General features: G+C 41.2%; 1 non-coding gene across 1 annotated transcript; it reads right to left on the reverse strand.

Annotated features, from left to right (window-relative positions):
* Positions 1–390: 390 nt before the first annotated feature.
* Positions 391–498, reverse strand: LOC112725973 (small nucleolar RNA R71). The gene has a single exon (XR_003165049.1). It is a non-coding gene; the product is annotated as a small nucleolar RNA R71 (small nucleolar RNA).
* Positions 499–6,973: the final 6,475 nt, after the last annotated feature.

The following is a 6,973-nucleotide window of genomic DNA, read 5'->3' on the forward strand; positions in this document are numbered from 1 at the left end:
GCCGAAAATAATAATAATGCAAGGAGGATGCTTGGTGACTTTATTGCACTTAATTCCAATTTACATGGAAGAAGCATCTCCATTCCTGCCATTGGAGCAAACAATTTTGAGCTGAAACCTCAATTAGTTTCTCTGATGCAGCAGAACTGCAAGTTTCATGGACTTCCATCTGAAGATCTTTTTCAGTTCTTAACTGAATTCTTGCAGATATGTGATACTGTTAAGACTAATGGAGTAGATCCTGAAGTCTACAGGCTCATGCTTTTCCCTTTTGCTGTGAGAGACAGAGCTAGAATATGGTTGGATTCTCAACCTAAGGATAGCCTGAACTCTTGGGATAAGCTGGTCAAGGCTTTCTTAGCCAAGTTCTTTCCTCCCCAAAAGCTGAGTAAGCTTAGAGTGGATGTTCAGACCTTCAGACAGAAAGAAGGTGAATCCCTCTATGAAGCTTGGGAGAGATACAAAGGACTGACCAAAAAGTGTCCTTCTGACATGCTTTCAGAATGGACCATCTTGGATATATTCTACGATGGTCTGTCTGAATTAGCTAAGATGTCATTGGATACTTCTGCAAGTGGATCCATTCACCTAAAGAAAATGCCTGCAGAAGCTCAAGAACTCATTGACATGGTTGCTAATAACCAGTTCATGTACACTTCTGAAAGGAATCCTATGAATAATGGGACGCCTATGAAGAAGGGAGTTCTTGAAATTGATACTCTGAATGCTATATTGGCTCAGAATAAAATATTGACTCAGCAAGTCAATATGATTTCTCAGAGTCTGAATGGAATGCAAGCTGCATCCAACAGTACTCAAGAGGCAACTTCTGAAGAAGAAGCTTATGATCCTGAAAACCCTGCAATAGCAGAGGTGAATTACATGGGTGAACCTTATGGAAACACCTATAACCCCTCATGGAGAAATCACCCAAATCTCTCATGGAAGGATCAACAAAGGCCTCAACAAGGCTTTAACAATGGTGGAAGATATAGGTTTAACAATAGTAAAACTTTTCCATCATCTACTCAGCAACAGACAGAGAACTTTGAACAAAATATATCTAATTTAACAAACTTAGTCTCTGATCTGTCTAAGGCCACTGTAAGTTTCATGAATGAAACAAGGTCCTCCATTAGAAATTTGGAGGCACAAGTGGGCTAGCTGAGTAAAAGGATCACTAAAATCCCTCCTAGTACTCTCCCAAGCAATACAGAAGAAAATACAAAAGGAGAGTGCAAGGCCATTGAATTGATCACCATGGCCGAACCTGTAAGGAAGGGAGAGGACGTGAATCCCAGTGAGGAGTACCTCCTGGGACGTCCAGTGATCAATGAGGATTTTCCCTCTGAGGAACCAAAGGAATCTGAGACTCAACTAGAGACCATAGAGATTCCATTAAACCTCTTTATGCCCTTCATGAGCTCTGATGAGTATTCCTCTTCTGAAGAGAATGAGGATGTTACTGAAGAGCAAGTTACCAAGTACCTTGGTGCAATCATGAAGCTTAATGCCAAATTATTTGGTATTGAGACTTGGGAAGATGAACCTCCCTTGTTCACCAATGAACTAAGTGAGCTGGATCAACTGACATTGCCTCAGAAGAAACAGGATCTTGGAAAGTTCGTAATACCTTGTACCATAGGCAACATGATCTTTGAAAAGGCTCTGTGTGACCTTGGTTCAAGGATAAACCTCATGCCCCTCTCTGTAATAGAGAAACTGGGAATCTTTGGGGTGCAAGCCACTAAAATCTCATTAGAGATGGCAGACAATTCAAGAAAACAGGCTTATGGACAAGTAGAGGACGTGTTAGTAAAGGTTGAAGGCCTTTACATCCTTGCTGATTTCATTATCCTTGATACTGGGAGGTATGAGGATGAATCCATCATCCTTGGAAGACCTTTCCTAGCCACAGCAAGAGCTGTGATTGATGTTGACAGAGGTGAATTAGTCCTTCAATTGAATGGGGACTCCCTTGTGTTTACAACTCAAGGTTATCCTTCTGTAAACATGGAAAAGAGGCACAATAAGCTTCTCCCTCTGCAGAGTCAACCAGAGCCCCCACAGTCAAACTCTAAGTTTGGTGTTGGGAGGCCACAACCAAACTCTAAGTTTAGTGTTGGGAAGTCCCAACAATGCTCTGAACATCTGTGAGGCTCCATGAGATCCCACTGTCAAGCTATTGACATTGAAGAAGCGCTTGTTGGGAGGCAACCCAATTTTTATTTATCTAATTTTATTTTTCTTGTTCTTTCATGTTTTATTAGGTTCATGATCATGTGGAGTCACAAAATAAATATAAAAATTGAAAACGGAATCAAAAAACAGCAGAAGAAAAATCACACCCTGGAGGAAGACCTTACTGGCGTTTAAACGCCAGTAAGAAGCATCTGGCTGGCGTTCAACGCCAGAACAGAGCATGGTTCTGGCGCTGAACGCCCAAAATGAGCAGCATCTGGGCGTTTGAACGCCAGAATTGCACCTTGGAGAAGAGCTGGCGCTGAACGCCCAGAACAAGCATGGTTCTGGCGTTCAACGCTAGAAATGGGCAACAAATGGGCGTTCAATACCCAGAACAAGCACCAATCTGGCGCTGAACGCCCAGAGTTGTGTGCAAGGGCATTTTGCATGCCTAATTTGGTGCAAGGTTGTAAATCCTTGAACACCTCAGGATCTGTGAACCCCACAGGATCACCTCAGGATCTGTGGACCCCACAGGATCCCCACCTACCTCCACTCACTTCTTATCACCCCTCTTTCATACAATTCCATAAACACTCTTCCCCAAAACTCTTCACCAATCACCTCAATCTCTCTTCCCTATAACCACTTCACCACTCACATCCATCCACTCTTCCCCATAAACCTACCTCATAAACTCCACCTACCTTCAAAATTCAAAATCAATTTCCCACCCAAACCCACCCATATGGCCGAACCTTACCCCCTCCCTTCCCTATATAAAGCCCTCCATTCTTCTTCATTTTCACACAAAACAACCCTCTCTTCCCCTCCTTGGCCGAAACACATCTCTCTCTCCCTCTTCTCCATTTCTTCTTCTTCTTCATCTATTCTTTCTTCTCTTGCTCGAGGGCGAGCAAAATTCTAAGTTTGGTGGGGTAAAAGCATAAGCTTTTTGTTTTTCCATTACCATTGATGGCACCCAAGACCGGAGAATCCTCTAGAAAAGGGAAAGGGAAGATAAAAGCTTCCACCTCCGAGTCATGAGAGATGGAAAGATTCATCTCCAAAGCTCATCAAGACCACTTCTATAATGTTGTGGTCAAGAAGAAGGTGATCCCCGAGGTCCCTTTCAAGCTCAAGAAGAATGAGTATCCGGAGATCCGACATGAAATCCAAAGAAGAGGTTGGGAAGTTCTAACAAACCCCATCCAACAAATCGGCATCCTAATGGTTCAAGAGTTCTATGCCAATGCATGGATCACTAGGAACCATGATCAAAGTAAGAACCCAAACCCAAAGAATTATATTACAATGATTCGGGGGAAATACTTAGATTTTAGTCCGGAAAATGTGAGGTTGGCGTTTAACTTGCCTATGATGCAAGGAGATGCACGCCCCTACACTAGAAGGGTCAACTTTAATCAAAGGTTGGACCAAGTCCTCATGGACATATGTGTGGAAGGAGCTCAATGGAAGATTGACTCCAAAGGCAAGCCGGTTCAATTAAGAAGACTGGACCTTAAGCCTGTGGCTAGAGGATGGTTGGAGTTCATCCAACGCTCCATCATCCCCACTAGCAACCGATCTGAAGTTACTGTGGATCGGGCCATCATGATCCATAACATCATGACTGGAGAAGAAGTAGAAGTTCATGAAGTCATCTCCCTTGAACTCTACAAAATAGCCGAAAAGCCCTCTCCTAGGGGCAAGGCTAGCTTTTTCTCATCTTATTTGCCATCTATGTTACTCAGCTGGAGCTTTCATAGAAGGAGACATTCCCATTGAGGAAGAGAAGCCCATCATGAAGAAAAGGATGGAGCAAGCAAGAGAGCCCATTCATGGATCTCAAGAGACGCATGAAGCTCATCACCATGAGATCCCAGAGATGCCTCAAATGCATTTTCCTCCATAAAACTATTGGGAGCAAATCAACACCTCCCTAGGAGAATTAAGTTCCAACATGGGACAGTTAAGGGTGGAACATCAAGAGCACTCCATCATCCTTCATGAAATAAGAGAAGATCAAAAAGCAATGAGGGAGGAGCAACAAAGACAAGGAAGAGACATAGAAGAGCTCAAGGACATCATTGGTTCCTCAAGAAGGAAACGCCACCATCACTAAGGTGGACTCATTCTTTGTTCTTACATTCTCTGTTTTTCGTTTTCTCTATGTTAAGTGCTTATCCATGTTTGTGTCTTCATTACATGATCATTAGTATTTAGTAACTTTGTCTTAAAGTTATGAATGTCCTATGAATCCATCACCTCTCTTAAATGAAAACTATTTTAATTCAAAAGGACAAGAAGTACATGAGTTTCGAATTTATCCTTGAACTTAGTTTAATTATATTGATGTGGTGTCAATGCTTCTTATTTTCTGAATGAATGCTTGAACAGTGCATATGTCTTTTGAAGTTGTTGTTTAAGAATGTTAAATATGTTGGCTCTTGAAAGAATGATGATAAGGAGACATGTTATTTGATAATCTGAAAAATCATAAAAATGATTCTTGAAGCAAGAAAAATCAGCAAAGAACAAAGCTTGCAGAAAAAAAATAGCGAAAAAATAGAAAAAAAAATATATATAGGCGAAAAAAAAAAAAGAAAAAGCAAGCAGAAAAAGCCAAAAGCTCTTAAAACCAAGAGGCAAGAGCAAAAAGCCAATAACCCTTAAAACTAAAAGGCAAGGGTAAATAAAAAGGGTCCCAAGGCTTTGAGCATCAGTGGATAGGAGGGCCTAAAGGAATAAAATCCTGGCTTAAGCGGCCAAACCAAGCTGTCCTTAACCATGTGCTTGTGGCGTGAAGGTGTCAAGTGAAAACTTGAGACTGAGCGGTTAAAGTCAAGGTCCAAAGCAAAAGAAGAGTGTGCTTAAGAACCCTGGACACCTCTAATTGGAGACTTTAGCAAAGCTGAGTCACAATCTGAAAAGGTTCACCCAATTATGTGTCTGTGGCATTTATGTATCCGGTGGTAATACTGGAAAACAAAGTGCTTAGGGCCACGGCCAAGACTCATAAAATAGCTGTGTTCAAGAATCATCATACTGAACTAGGAGAATCAATAACACTATCTGAACTCTGAGTTCCTATAGATGCCAATCATTCCGAACTTCAATGGATAAAGTGAGATGCCAAAACTATTCAAGAGGCAAAAAGCTACAAGTCCCGCTCATTTAATTGGAGCTATGTTTCATTGATAGTTTGGAATTTATAGTATATTCTCTTCTTTTTATCCTATTTGATTTTCAGTTGCTTGGGGACAAGCAACAATTTAAGTTTAGTGTTGTGATGAGCAGATAATTTATACGCTTTTTGGCATTGTTTTTAGTATGTTTTTAGTAGAATCTAGTTACTTTTAGGGATGTTTTCATTAGTTTTTATGTTAAATTCACATTTCTGGACTTTACTATGAGTTTGTGTATTTTTCTGTGATTTCAGGTATTTTCTGGCTGAAATTGAGGGACTTGAGCAAAAATCAGATTCAGAGGTTGAAGAAGGACTGCTGATGCTGTTGGATTCTGACCTCCCTACAATCAAAGTGGATTTTCTGAAGCTACAAAACTCAAAATGGTGCGCTTCCAATTGCGTTGGAAAGTAGACATCTAGGGATTTCCAGCAATATATAATAGTCCATACTTTGGCCGAGTTTAGATGACGTAAAAGGGCGTTGAACGCCAGTTCTACGCTGCTATCTGGAGTTAAACGCCAGAAACACGTCACAAACCAGAGTTGAACGCCAGAAACACGTTACAACGTGGCGTTCAACTCCAGAAAGAGCCTCTGCACGTGCAACATTCAAGCTCAGCCCAAGCACACACCAAGTGGGCCCCGGAAGTGGATTTATGCATCAATTACTTACTTCTGTAAACCCTAGTAACTAGTTTAGTATAAATAAGACTTTTTACTATTGTATTAAACATCTTTTGATCATCTTATGATCTTTGGACGCCTGGTTCTTAGATTATGAGGGCTGGCCATTCGGCCATGCCTGGACCTTTCACTTATGTAATTTTAACGGTAGAATTTCTACACTCCATAGATTAAGGTGTGGAGCTCTACTGTTCCTCAAAGATTAATGCAAAGTACTACTCTTTTTCTATTCAATTCAACTTATTCCGCTTCTAAGATATTCATTCGCACTTCAACCTGAATGTGATGAACGTGACAATCATCATCATTCCCTATGAACGCGTGCCTGACAACCACTTCCGTTCTACCTTAGATTGAATGAGTATCTCTTGGATCTCTTAATCAGAATCTTCGTGGTATAAGCTAGATTGATGGCGGCATTCATGAGAGTCTGGAAAGTCTAAACCTTGTCTGTGGTATTCCGAGTAGAACTCTGGGATTGAATGACTGTGACGAACTTCAAACTCGCGATTGTTGGGCGTAGTGACAGACGCAAAAGGAGGGTGAATCCTATTCCAGTATGATCGAGAACCTCAGATGATTAGCCGTGCTGTGACAGAGCATTTGGACCATTTTCACAAGAGGATGGGATGCAGCCATTGACAAGGGTGATGCCTCCAGACGATTAGCCATGCAGTGACAGCGCATCGGACCATTTTCCAGAGAGGATACAAAGTAGCCATTGACAACGGTGATGTCCTTACATAAAGCCAGCCATAGAAAGGAGTAAGACTGATTGGATGAAGACAGCAGGAAAGCAGAGGTTCAGAGGAACGAAAGCATCTCTATGCGCTTATCTGAAATTCTCACTAATGATTTACATAAGTATTTCTATCCTTAGTTTATTATTTATTTTCGAAAACTCCATAACTATTT

The sequence above is a fragment of the Arachis hypogaea genome, chromosome 11, assembly GCF_003086295.3.
Source record: "Arachis hypogaea cultivar Tifrunner chromosome 11, arahy.Tifrunner.gnm2.J5K5, whole genome shotgun sequence".
In the NCBI taxonomy this organism is placed as follows: Eukaryota; Viridiplantae; Streptophyta; class Magnoliopsida; order Fabales; family Fabaceae; genus Arachis; species Arachis hypogaea.